The 14483-nt window shown below is 56.2% G+C and overlaps 1 protein-coding gene across 2 annotated transcripts in view; it reads right to left on the bottom strand.

The window, feature by feature from the left end:
* LRRC45 (leucine rich repeat containing 45) overlaps window positions 1-14483 on the bottom strand; it is a 493704-nt gene that overhangs the window by 477266 nt on the left and 1955 nt on the right. The gene's annotated exons all lie outside the window — the stretch shown is intronic.

Below are 14483 nucleotides of genomic sequence, written 5' to 3'. Positions count from 1 at the left end.
ACAAAGAGTCACACACAAAGCGCCACACACACAGAGCTACACACACACAGACCCACACAGAGACACACACAGAGCCCAACACACACACACACAGAGCACAACACACACACAGAGCACAACACACACACACAGAGCACAACACACACACAGAGCCCAACACACACACACAGAGCCCAACACACACACACAGAGCCCAACACACACACACAGAGCCCAACCCACACACACACAGAGCCCAACACACACACAGAGCCACACACACAGAGCCACACACACACACAGAGCCACACACACAGAGCCACACACAGAGCCACACACAGAGCCACACACACACACACACAGAACCACACACAAACACAGAGCCACACACAAACACAGAGCCACACACAAACACAGAGCCACACACACACACAGAGCCACACACACAGAGCCACACACACAGAGCCACACACACAGAGCCACACACAGCGACACACACAGAGCCACACACACAGAGACACACACACAGAGCCACACACACAGAGACGCACACAGAGCCACACACACAGCCACACAGAGACGCCCACACACACACACAGAGCCACACACACACACAGAGCCACACACACACAGAGCCCACAGAGCCACACACACAGAGAGCCACACACACAGAGAGCCACACACACAGAGAGCCACACACACACACACACACACACACAGAGACACAGCCACACACGCACACACACAGAGAGCCACACACACACACACAGAGCCACACAAAGCGCCACACACACAGAGCTACACACACACAGACCCACACAGAGACACACACAGAGCCCAACACACACACACACAGAGCACAACACACACACAGAGCACAACACACACACAGAGCACAACACACACACAGAGCACAACACACACACACAAAGAGCCTAACACACACACACACACACACACACACAGCCCAACACACCCACACACAGAGCCCAACCCACACACACAGAGAGCCCAACACACACACACAACACACACACAGAGCCCAACACACACACAGAGCCACACACACAGAGCCACACACACAGAGACACACACACAGAGACACACACACAGAGCCACACACACACAGCCACAGAGAGCCACACACACACAGCCAGAGAGCCACACAGAGCCACACACACACACACACAGAGAGCCACACACACAGAGAGAGAGACACACACACACAGAGCCACACACACAGAGCCACCCACACACACAGAGCCACACACACACACAGTGTAACACACACACCCACACACACACACAGAGAGCCACACACACACAGAGAGCCACACACACACACAGAGAGCCACACACACACACACAGAGCCACACACACACACACACAGAGCCACACACACACAGAGAGCCACACACACACACAGAGCCACACACACACACACACAGAGAGCCACACACACACACACAGAGCCACACACACAGAGAGCCACACACACAGAGCCACACACACAGAGCCACACACACAGAGCCACACAGTCACACACACAAAGAGCCAGACACACAGAGCCACACACACACACACAGAGCCACACACACAGAGCCACACACAGACACAGAGCCACACACACACACAGAGCCACACACACACACAGAGCCACACACAGACACAGAGCCACACACAGACACAGAGCCACACACACCCACAGAGCCACACACACACACACACACAGAGAGAGCCACACACACAGAGCCACACACATAGAGAGCTTCACACAGAGCCACGCACACAGAGCCACACACACAGAGCCACACACACAGAGCCACACACACACACAGCCAGAGAGCCACACACACACACAGCCGCAGAGAGCCACACACACACACACAGAGCCACACACAGAGCCACACACACACACACACAGCCACACACACACACAGAGCCACACACACAGAGCCACACACATAGAGAGCTTCACACAGAGCCACACACACAGAGCCACACACACAGAGCCACACACACAGAGCCACACACACAGAGCCACACACACACAGCCAGAGAGCCACACACACACACAGCCGCAGAGAGCCACACACACATACACAGAGCCACACACATACACAGAGTGCCACACACACACACAGAGAGCCACACACACACACAGAGAGCCACACAGAGAGAGAGAGAGAGACACACACACACAGAGAGCCACACACACAGAGCCACACACACACACAGAGCCACACACACACACACAGTGTAACACACACACACCCACACACACAGAGCCACACACACAAAGAGCCACACACACACTAACAGAGCCACACACACACACACACACACACACACACAGAGCCACACACACACACACACACACAGAGCCACACACACAGAGCCACACAGTCACACACACACAAAGAGCCAGACACAAGGAGCCACACACAGAGCCCAACAATCACACACACACACACACACACACACACAGAGCTCTCTGCCCAGTAACGCTCCAGGGAACAGAGGCAAGAAAAAACGATCGCAAGCAGGGAACAGAGGCAAGAAAAAACAATCACAAGCAGGGAACAGAGGCAAGAAAAGCCGATCACAAGCAGAGAACAGAGGCAAGAAAAAACAAAACGATGACCAGCAGAGAACAGAGGCAAGAAAAAAACGATGACAAGCAGGGAACAGAGGCAAGAAAAAACTAAACGATGACAAGCAGAGAACAGAGGCAAGAAAAAGCGACACAATGACAAGCAGAGAACAGAGGCAAGAAAAAACGATGACAAAGCAGAGAACAGAGGCAAGAAAAAACGATGACAAAGCAGAGAACAGAGGCAAGAAAAACTATGACAAGCAGAGAACCAAGGCAAGAAAAAAAGATGATAAGCAGAGAACAGAGGCAAGAAAAAACTAAACGATGACAAGCAGAGAACAGAGACAAGAAAAAACAATGACAAGCAGAGAACAGAGGCAAGAAAAAACTATGACAAAGCAGAGAACAGAGGCAAGAAAAACGATGACAAGCAGAGAACCGAGGCAAGAAAAAACGATGAGAGCCACACACACCAACAGAGAGCCACACACACACAGAGAGCCACACACACAGAGAGTTACACGCACAGAGAGACAATGTTAGAAAGGCGATCTCAGGGGGGGAGGCAGGCTTTCTGGCCGACCACCCCGAGACCCACCTCTCCTTCTAGAACTGGCCGAGCGCGGTCGAGAGGCCTCCTGGCGAGGTTCCTCTTCTAGGATCGTACAGGCGAGTAATCACACCACTACAGATGGACACCACACAAGGATAGATTCTTAACGTCTTTATCAGTAATCAAGGCAGGTTATCTCAGCAATATCTGTACAAACAGATCGAGGGATCCTTAAGATCTTAGTAGCGGTGGGAAGGGGGTAGCGGGACAGTCTTGGTACCAGCCTGGTACGGGGATACCCTGCGCTCAGCTCTCAATCCTCGAGCTGGGGGGTTCCTCGGGGTCGGGCCGCGGCAGCGCCAGCAGGGCTCCGAAGAAGGTTCAGCGAGGTCGGGCAGCGCCAGCAGGGCTCCGGAGATGGTCTCATCGAGGTTGGGCCGCGGCAGCGCCAGCAGGGCTCCCAAGATGATTTCAGCGAGGTCGGGCCGCGGCAGCGCCAGCAGGGCTCCGTAGATGGTTTCAGCGAGGTTGGGCCGCGGCAGCGCCAGCAGGGCTCCAAAGATGGTTTCAGGGTTCGACGTAGGCGAGTTCTTCTCAGGGTCTCTCGACTCCAGGATACAACTGCTGACCCATCCCAGAGCTGCCCCAGATATAGGTCTGGAGTCCTTTGATGTCCAGACCCTCGCACCTGGGGGTCAGAGGGGCCGGAAGGAGAGCGTCCAGACACCCAGCAGGAGGGTGGAGCCAGCACCCCGGGAGGCCGGAGGGCGATCGAAACCAGGCGCCCGGGGACGGCTGGAGGGCCATCGAAACTCCCCTCCTCCTTGATCCGTCAAGTGGCCACTTTACCACCTGGTCGGACCTTGGTGCCTCGATGTCGGTGCTTTGTTGGGGCCGCGGCCAAGGTCGGGTCGAGGCCACAGGGCTCGGACGAGGGAGGCCCAAGATGGAGTCGGGCCTGAGAGGGTGGCCCGGGATAGGGGTCGGACCAGCAGCGTGGGGCGAGTAGGGGTCGCCATGTTCTGGTGAGGGAGAGCCGGGGGTCGCCGTGAGTGGCGGCTCTCGTGAAGGTTGAAGGGGGTATCTTCAGGCCGAAGGACAGGGGTCGATGTCGTCCAGGGCCCGCCGTGCGGGCGGAGTGGGACCACGCCACGAGGCTGGTTCCAACATACGTCCCCCCCCAGCTGAAGGCAGGGAGAGTCACCCATCTTCTTGGGGGTTCTCCTCGATGAGGTGGAAGAAGCGGGACAGGCCGTCAGCGTTGGCGTGGACGCCGGGGCGGTGTTCCACAGTGAAGTCCATCCCTTGTAGGGAGATAGACCAACGTAGCAACTTCGGGTTCTCCCCCGCATCTGCATCAACCACCGCAGGGGCCGGTGGTCAGTTTGCACCCGGAAATGGGTGCCGAAGAGATAGGGTCGGAGTTTCTTGAGGGCCCACACCACAGCGAAGGCCTCTCGTTCAATGGTGCTCCAGTGCTTCTCTCGGGCCAGCAGACGTCGGCTGATGAAGGCCACCGGCTGATCAATTCCTTTGGCGTTGATTTGGGACAGGACTGCCCCAACACCGTGCTCGGAGGCACCTGTTTGGACTACGAATTCCCGGCTGTAATCGGGAGCTTGGAGCATTGGGGCGGTACACATCGCTGTCTTTAGGGTCTCAAAGGCGGCCTGGCACTCGGGTGTCCAGTGTACCTTCTGTGGCTGCTTCTTGGAAGTGAGTTCTGTGAGGGGGCCCACAATGCTGCCATAATTCTTCACAAAGCGCTGGTAATACCCAGTGAGCGCCAGGAAGGCTTGGACCGCTGTCTGGGTGACCGGGGGCTCCCAGGCCAAGATGGCGTCGATCTTGGGTTGGAGGGGGGCCACCTGGCCCTCCCCACTTGGTGCCCCAGATAGGTCACGGAGCCTTGGCCGATCTGGCATTTGCTTGCTTTTATGGTCAATCCGGCCCGGCGGAGGGCCGCCAAGACCTCTTGAAGGTGGTGGAGATGTTCAGCCCATATCGTCCAGATATGCGGCGCTGAACTCTTCGAGCCCCGCCAGCACCTTATTCACCAGTCTCTGGAACGTTGCGGGGGCGTTTTTCATCCCGAGTGGCATCACCCTGAAGTGGTAGTGACCATCGGGGTTGAGAAAGCGGAGCGCTCTTGGGCGCCCGGTGTGAGTCCGATCTGCCAGTAGCCGGAGGTTAGGTCGAGGTTAGGTCGAATGTACTCAGGTAGCGGGCCGCCCCCAGGCGGTCGATCAGTTCATCAGCCCGGGGAATGGGGTGGGCGTCGGTCCGGGTGACGGCGTTCAATCCCCGGTAGTCGACACAAAACCTACGTTCGGGAGAAACGCCAGGGGCGGCGGCTTTAGGGACCAGGACGACATGGCTGGCCCATGGACTGTCAGAGGGTTCGACCACCCCCAGAGCCAGCATCTTGGAGACTTCTGATTGAATGCAGGTCCGAACTCGATCGGGAACTCGGTAGGCCCGGTGTTGCACAGGTGTGCTGTCCCCGGTGTCGACATCGTGAATGCACCACGGGGTGACTCCGGGGGCGAGAGAAAACAAGTCTGCAAATTGTCCCAACAGCTTTTGGCAGTCTCGGCGTTGTTCTGGGGTCAGAGCAAAGGAGAGGTTGACTCCCTCCACGGAGCCGTCTTTCTCTGAGGCGTTTAGGAGGTCTTGTAGGGGCTCGGAGTCATCTTCGGCCCCGCTGTCAGTGGCCATCAGGAGGCTAAGTTCCGTCCGGACAAAGTGAGGTTTGAGTCTTTTGGCGTGGAGGACCCGGAGGGGGTTCTTGGGGGACTCCATGTATGTGACAGGGCTCTTGCGCTCCACCACTTTGAAGGGCCCAGTCCACTTGTCCTGGAGGGCACATGGTTCGACCGGGGACATGATCCAGACCTGTTGGCCCGGCTCTAACTCAATGGAAGAGGCGTTTTGATCATACCAGCGTTTCATCTCTTCTTGGCTGGCCTCGAGGTTGTTTTTGGCAAGTTCCCGGAACCGCCGAGTCTGGTTTCGGAGGGTCAGGAGGTACCGATATACGTTGGGTGGAGTGTCTTGGGCGGCCACCTCCCAGCCTTCCTTGACCAGGCTCAGGGGACCACGGACGGGGTGCCCGTACAATAGTTCGAGGGGGCTGAACCCCAGGAACTTCTGAGGGACCTCCCGATAGGCGAAGAGGAGGCAGGGCAGCAACACGTCCCACTGACGTCGTAAGGGCTCTTCCAGGCCCATGATCATCCCCTTGAGGGTTCGATTGAAGCGTCCTACCAGTCCGTTCCCTTGGGGATGGTAGGGGGTCGTAAATTTGTACGTGACCCCACATTGTTGCCACAGGGACTTCATGTAGGGTGAAATGAAGTTCGTACCCCGGTCACTGACGACTTCTCGGGGGAAGCCCACCCGGGAGAAGATCCCCATCAGCGCCCGGCCCACCACGGGAGCCGTAAGGGTTCGGAGAGGGATGGCTTCGGGATAACGGGTGGCATGGTCCACCAGGACGAGAATAAAACGGTGACCTTGGGATGTTCGGGGCTCCAGGGGTCCCACGATGTCGATCCCCACCCTCTCGAAGGGAGTGTGGACGACTGGGAAGGGTTGCAGGGGGACCTTGTGCTTCCCGCCGCTCTTCCCGCTGGCTTGGCAGGTGGGGCAAGTCCGGCAGTGATTGTTTACATCGTTCTTCATCTTGGGCCAGTAGAAAGGGGTCACCAGGCGGCTATATGTCTTGTCCTGCCCCAGGTGCCCGGCGAGGGGCACGTCGTGTGCCAGATTCAGGAGGAAGTCTCTGAACCGGAGGAGGACCACCAGCACCCGGCTGGCCCCCAGCTCGGCAATCTTTTGTTCACTGTAGAGGAGTTTGTTATCCCAATAGACCCAGTGGGACCCCGAGGGGTCTCCGGCGGTTTGATCGGCGGCTTGCTGTTGGATCCCCTCGAAGGAGGGACACGTTTTCTGTTCTTGACGGAACTGCTCTCGTGTGGGGCCACTTTCTTGGCGCCATTGGGCCAGTTCCGGGAGGTCGCTGAGCGGGGCAATTTCTTCTCAGCTGGGCCCCAGTGGACCGGGCTCAGGGTCGGAGTCTTCGGAGACGGCGGGCGGCGGAGGCTCGGGCCACTCTGGTTCTTCGTTTGGGGTGGTGGCTCGGGCAGCCATGGATCGGGTGGTCGCACAGACCCACTAGGGGAGGCCTAGCATCCCCAGATGCTCTCTCCGCTCGACGTCGGCCCAGGGGGAACTTTCCAGGTCGTTCCTGAGGAGTCAGTCTACGGGGGCATCATCCCGGACGGTCACTTTCAGCATGCCCGACACTCCCCCCCCACTCAAAGGGGATTCGGGTCATCTGGCACAGGCTCTATGAATTGTCCGCGGACCGCACTGGGCACAGTACATTGGGCAGGATTTGGTCAGGGGTCACCAGGTGGCAATGAACGGCCGTCACGCTGGCTCCTGTGTCGCGGAGGGCTTCGGCCCGGTGTCCATTAATGGTGACTCACTGGCTGTACTTCTGAGTGTTGGCTGGGAGTGGGGCCCGGGGAACCATGTCTCTTTCGCTCAGACATACCAGGGACATGGCGGCGGGCTCCCACTTGGTCTGGTCTTGGTCATAGTCCTCTTCTTCGCCCCTCTCCTCTCCCAGGGAGGCAGCGGCGATCTGGCGGTTTGGCGGACCGGTGGTGCTGGAACGCTGGTTCATTGGGCAGTTAGGGTCATTGGCATAGTGCCCGGGTCGCTGGCATTTGTAGCAGATAACGTTTGAGCGGGGCCCCGGCCATGCTGGGGGGGCCCCTCTTCTGGCCAGAGAGGGCGAAGTGTTGGTCGGGGGAGGCACCGCAGGGGCGTCCCGGTTCCTGTTCTGGCCTCCTCCGCCGCCTTGCGGACGGTGGGCCCCTGGAGAGCTCGGCCGTGGTCTCCCATCGAGTTCTGGGGGACCCGGGTGCTCTCCCATCGATCGGCTTCGGCGGCGAGTTTACGTGGCTCGGTCAGTTTGCTGTCGAGGAGGTGCTGCCTGAGTTCGACAAAACAGTTGCTGGAGAGGTGCTCCCATACAATGAGGTTGAACAGCTGCTCGTAGGTAGTGACTTGGCTGCCTTTGATCCACCCCTCTAGGGCTCTACTATAGAAGTTCACATACTCCACCCATGTAGTACCGGGGATTCTCTTACAGTCTCGGAATCGCTGCCGGTACATCTCGGGGGTGAGTCCATAGCGGGTAAGGAGGGCGGCTTTCATGTGTTAGTAAGAGGTCATCTCGGCGTCTGGGAGCTGTAGCAGGGCGTCTCTCCCCTCGGTAACGAACTTTCCCCACAAGCCGGCATCCCAGTCTTTTTGCGGCACCCGGTGCGAGGTCATGGCTACCTTGTAGGCCTTAAACCATTGTTGGATGTCGTCGTTTTTATAGTATTCTCGGACGACATCTTTGGGGATGTGGACCTTTGTGTCCACAGGAGGAGGTGGGCTCCGGTTCCCGGAGGCGCTGGCCTCCCCGTTTTTAGCCTTGATCTCAAATTCTTTTAAACCACGCTTGTGCTCGTACGTGAGTTTTTTCTCCTCTAAGTCCCTCTGCCTTCGTTTCTCCTCCAGGTCCCCTTGCAGCCGTAGTTGCTCAAGGGCTATCTTTTTCTCGGCCAGCTGTAGTGCTCCATCCAGACGGAGTCGGGCCAGTTCCAATTCTTTTCTCGCTCTCGGGCGTCTTCGTGGGAGGGGCCCGTGTTTACATTGGTATTTCTTTCCTCTGCTTGGGTTGTGATGGATACCGGGTGCATATCTGGAATCGTGATATCTTCGTTCTGGGGTGGCGTCGCTCCTGTCTCCACCCACGTTTGCAGGGCCTGCTTGAAATCGTCCTTGGTGCTTAGTCCGGTCGTAGCGATGCCCAGGTCCTTGCAGAATTGTTTCAATTCTTTGTGGTTATAATCTTCCAACTGTTCCTTCTGGAACTCCGCGGTTGGTCTGGTTTCCTTGGTAGTCATGGTCGTAGTGTGTTTCTGTCAGTAGCGGGTGAGTCACTCTCTGTACGATTGCGTCGGCTCGGATCGCACCGCCTGCCACCAATGTTAGAAAGGCGATCTCCATCTATCCGCACGATAATCCGTGGCTAAATCTTACCTCAGATGGCGGCACCGAACGCCCGAGACCGGGCAGAACTGGCAGCAAGTGCCCGGACAGAAATCGAGGGTTGGATGACGGAGTTATCGTCGAGTGCTGATCCGATCGAAGTACAGGCCTACCTCTGGGACCTCTAGTGGCGACTGAAGCCAACCGGAAGTGTAGCCTGTTCAGCTACTGCAGACAGGAAGTGATCGATGCTGGAGGGCCACCCCGAGTGAAAGCCGGCGGGCGAGCTCCCTGACCAGGGACAGACTATTTGCCATAACTGACGGAGGTTAATCGAAGGAGGTGCCCGAGGATTTTCAGGACGACCATCAGAATACTGTCCTGCCATCTGCTCCGTAAAGCCCATCAGGGCGTTTCCCTCATTGCTGCGGAAGCCCCTCTTTGAACTAAACTGAGGGCTGCGCTGTGACGGTGGTTCCTTCTGGTGCCCCATTGTGCCGGCGAACTGTATTCTCTCCGTGATCGAACTATGGCCGGGAAAGGTGTTAAAGGCGGTACGACCCAGACTCGTATCGACCGATTCACGAACGACAGAACCGCTTCCCCTCCGGCGGATGGGAAACATTCCTCCGTAAAGCCAGGCGAACCTGCGGGGACGAAGAAGGCGACGTTGGATGATGTTATGAAGGCTCTCACGCAGGTCCAAACGACGGTGGGCTCCATCTCGACCGAAATCACCCTTATCCGAGCGGATCTCCACAAGATGGCCGAAAAAGTAGGTTCATTGGAACTGGTCACGAAATCGCTGGTAGAAGATGTCTCGGAACTGCAGACGGCCATGTAAGCGGTCATGACGGAAAACAAACTCCTGAAGGATAAGCTGGACAACCAGGAAGGCCGTTCCAGACGGAACAATGTACGTATTCTTGGTGTTCCCGAGTCGGAGGGCACAAGAGCGATGGATTTGTATGTGGAGGACCTCATTAAAACACACCTTCAACCTAAGGGACTGTCGGCCTTCTTTTCGGTCGAGCGGGCACATAGAGTTCCGGGGGGTCAACCTAAGCCAGGGGCCTCGCCCAGGCCGATCCTAGCAAGAATGTTTAACTACCGCGACCGGGATGTCATCCTTCAGGCGGCGCGAGTTTCACCGCCGGTGAAAATCCTTAACTCAACAGTGGCGTTCTTCCCGGATTATACGGCGGAGGTGGCTAGGCGGCGGAAGACCTTCCTGGACGTTAAAAAGGAACTTAGGAAACGAGAACTCCCTTACACCATGATTTTCCCGGCCAGGCTCCGGGTGGTGGCGGAGAACAAGACCTGGTTTTTCGATAACCCTGAGACTGCACGAGACTGGTTGGACGGCTGGCGTCCTGCCTCCCACACTCGCCGCCCGGTACGGACTAAGAATGGCTCACATCAAACTGACCGAGACGACGCTGGAGAGGCCGGTACGAACAGTGGCAGAAGCTCGCCAGTAAGAGACACTGATGACCTGAATCAGGAGGTGAACTCATAATCACTCGATAGGTACGAGACATTGTTGTTTGGGAACGCGGCTGGAACCGCCATGGACACTGGGCCAAGGGCCTCCGCAGAGGGTATGAGGGGTCGCTAATTCCGGAGTACTCCTCACCCCCAACGAGCAAGTAACTGTGTGTTTTCTTTGGGATGGGTCAAAGCACTCTGCTAAATTGGGGTGGCGGGCAGTTTGGAGTCCGTGTAGCAGGGAAGCAGGGCGGGCGGGGGTTTTGGGAACGGGGGGGGTTTCGTTGGTTTGCTTGTTTGAATTGTTTGGCTCTATTCATTATCTGGGAATTGTTAATAGTCACACATGGCCGCATTCCTTGCACCGGGTGTGCCACCTCTGATCTTCTAGCACTACGAAAGCACCGACATGCGAATAGTTGCACAGGGCAGGGAATTTCTTCAGCCACCATAGCACTGTCTTACCCCATGGAACACCAACTTACACGCGCGTTTACACAATGGCGGACCTCCCACGACCTAATACCGTAACAACTGACACTGGGGTGGGGCCTGTGCCACCGTTGCAGATAATGTCGTGGAATGTCCGGGGGTTTGGGGACAAAGTGAAGAGGGGACTGGTTTTGCAATGTATTAGGCGATTGAACTGCGACATCGCCCTTCTTCGAGAAACACATTTGGTGGGGGCGGCTACTAAAGCTCTGGATAGGAGAGGTTATCACATGGCGGTACATTCGGACTTCACTTCAGGGTCCCGGGGGACGGGTGTTTGGGTGAAAAAAACATTGCGCTTTATACAACACTCCACAAAAGCAGACAAACATGGCCGCTTCGCGGCAGTGTGTGGACAATGGGAAGGTGTGCCCATTAATGTGGTGTCTGCGTATATCCCGCCAGCGCTACATTCATCGGCATTTCCGGACCTGGGCAAATTTCTTCTGGAACTTCCGGAAGGGGACCTGCTGGTGGGCGGAGACTTCAATGCACTAGCCAATACTGGTATGGATCGGTTTCCGGTCCGCACCCTCCCCGCTGGCCCAACGAAATTCGGAGACTTTCTAGAGGCGCAGGGTCTGGTTGATATCTGGAGGCAGCTCCACCCTACTGATCGCCAATATTCCTACTATTCATCCACTCATGACTGCCTGTCTCGCATTGACTACTTTCTCACACTGGGGGGTGGCAGACTCACATTTGCTGACGTGCAGATTAAGCCCCGGGGTGTGTCGGATCATTCCCCCTTGACTGCTACATTGTCCTGCACAACCACGGCTCGCAGACGGCTCTATCCTATTTACCCTGGTTATCTTAAACTTCCCCCAGTTCGAAAATCCCTTAAAACAACCACCAAGCATTACTTCCAGGAGAATTCCGGCTCGGTGTCCTCCCCGACGATACTAAGGTAGGCGTATAAGACTGTGTTTAAAGGCCAGGCGATCGCGGCTATAACCGACCATAAACGTAAGCAAAAACAGGAACTGGTGGAGTTGGAACTGCAATTAGAACAGGCTAACGTAGCTCATATGAATGTACCATCGGACGACACTCGACACGCATTGCATCTCTGCCAGCAGAGGCATGACGACCTTCTTCGTCGGCGGACGTTAGAGCATATAGAGTCGACTGCGAGCAGGGTGTATGATGTGGGCGATAAGGCCAATAAATTACTGGCCTGGTTAGACAAGAAACAGGACGGTGGCAGGCACATTCTGCAATTGCGGGACCGAGAAGGGACGTGTCACACACACCCTCCCAAAATTGTTGACCTCTTAGCGGACCACTTCCAGAAGGTGTATACCCCAGAGTTGGTAGTCACGGCAGAGGCGGCGGAGCTAGCTCTCCAGGATGTAGAAGTAGAAACGCTGTCGCCGGAGGCGGTGACTGAGCTGGAAGCAGACCTCACGGTGGAGGAGCTCCGTATGGCGATAGGCGCGCTGCATACAGGTAGAGCGTTGGGCCCCAACGGGATACCAATCGAATGGCTTCAAACGATGTCGGATGCACTGGGCCCACCACTATTGGCCATGTTTGAAGACTGCCGAGGGACCGGAACGTTGCCTTTAGACCAGCGCTTGGCGACGATAGTGGCTATCCCAAAACCCGGCAAGCCTCCTGAGGACTGTACGTCTTATCGCCCGATCTCGCTCATTAACGCAGAAGCAAAGATCTTGGCGAAACTGATTGCTATTAGGCTGACTCCGCATCTCTCCCAATTGATCCACCCGGACCAATCGGGCTTCATGCCGCATAGGAGCACGGCACTGAATCTCCGCAGGGTAGCGCACGGCGCACTGGCTCGAGCACATTCACTGAAAGAGCCGGCGGCCATTTTGTCGTTAGATGCCAGAATGGCTTTTGATATGGTAGAGTGGCACTACCTGTTTGCAGTTCTGACCCGGATGGGCTTCGGACCGAAATTTTTATCGTGGGTTCGACTTCTCTTCACGGACCCGGTAGCCCACGTGGCAGCCAATGGCCACATCTCACGAGCGATTCCTTTGGCGCGTGGGACTCGTCAGGGCTGCCCCCTATCCCCGCTACTTTTTGCGCTGGTCCTTGAACCACTCGCTATTGTTATTAGAAAGACGCCACTATTGAAAGGTATTAAATGGACGGAGGCCTGGGAAGACAGAGTATCACTGTATGCTGATGATATGTTGGTCTACTTATCTGCCCCCGAATCGAATGTTCCGATATTACTGGCGCTCTGCGATAAGCATGGTTCGGCCTCCGGCTATACTATTAACTGGACGAAGTCGGTCCTTTATGTCCTGAAGAGCCCTATGCCAGTCCTCCCTGAACACTGTCCTCTAGTGTTGACCGATGTCTCCTTTAAATACTTGGGCATCCATGTCACCAACGACACGGCCATGTTCTACGATCGGAACCTGGCGCCCCCCCTCCTTCGTCTGAAGGCGGACGCCCGAAATTGGTCAACCCTGCCACTCACGCTCCTGGGGCGCGCTGCCTTATTTAAAATGATGGCACTTCCGCACCTCCTGTATGTTCTGGAAAATACCCCAGATGTAATTCCGCCCTCCTATTTCCATAATGTCACCGCAGTTGTGACTACCCTGCTGTGGGGTGAGCATCCTCCGAGAATTGCTCACTTCAAACTTAACCGTGGTTGGTACGATGGGGGAATAGCGCTACCAAATGTACAACTTTACTACTGGGCATCTCAACTTAAGGTACTCAACCAATGGCTCCACGCAACACACGATGACCCGGCATATCTGGCCGATAGGGCCCAACTGGGAACGCAAAGTCTGTTAGCCCCTTTATATAACCAGAGTCTCCTCAAAGGACTGATTGGCCCTACTAAACATACAGTTGCCTTATGGTACAGAGCGCTCACTCGGCTGAAGTGGAAGGGGGTCATCACGAAACTCACCCCGCTTTGGGACACCAAAAAACTGGGCTGCCTCAGGTCCAGCAAGGGATTCACCCAGTGGGACAATATAGGCATTTCAACGGTGGGGGATCTTTGGACGTCCTCAGGAGTGATTCCCTTTTCGCAACTACAACAACAGTATGCCCTAGGCCCCACTGAAACATATAGATACATCCAAATTAGGCACGCGCTGCTGGCGGTGTTGGAACCAGGGACCACCGTCCCGGAGTCCTCACCCCTAGAAGATCGGCTTCTTACAGATTTTTTACAGACACGTGCCACCTCACTCACATATCGCAAACTGCTGAATAACCTCCCGGATCCCCTGCAGAAATTGCGAGAAAAGTGGGAAACTGAATTAGGAGCTATGGATGAGACGGACTGGAATGCTGCTATGGCGTCTCCAAGGGAGGCAGGG

Source organism: Lissotriton vulgaris, chromosome 7, assembly GCF_964263255.1.
Source record: "Lissotriton vulgaris chromosome 7, aLisVul1.2, whole genome shotgun sequence".
Lineage (NCBI taxonomy): Eukaryota > Metazoa > Chordata > Amphibia > Caudata > Salamandridae > Lissotriton > Lissotriton vulgaris.
Note: the sequence above shows the minus strand (reverse complement) of the source record. Positions and strands in the feature narration are given on the sequence as shown.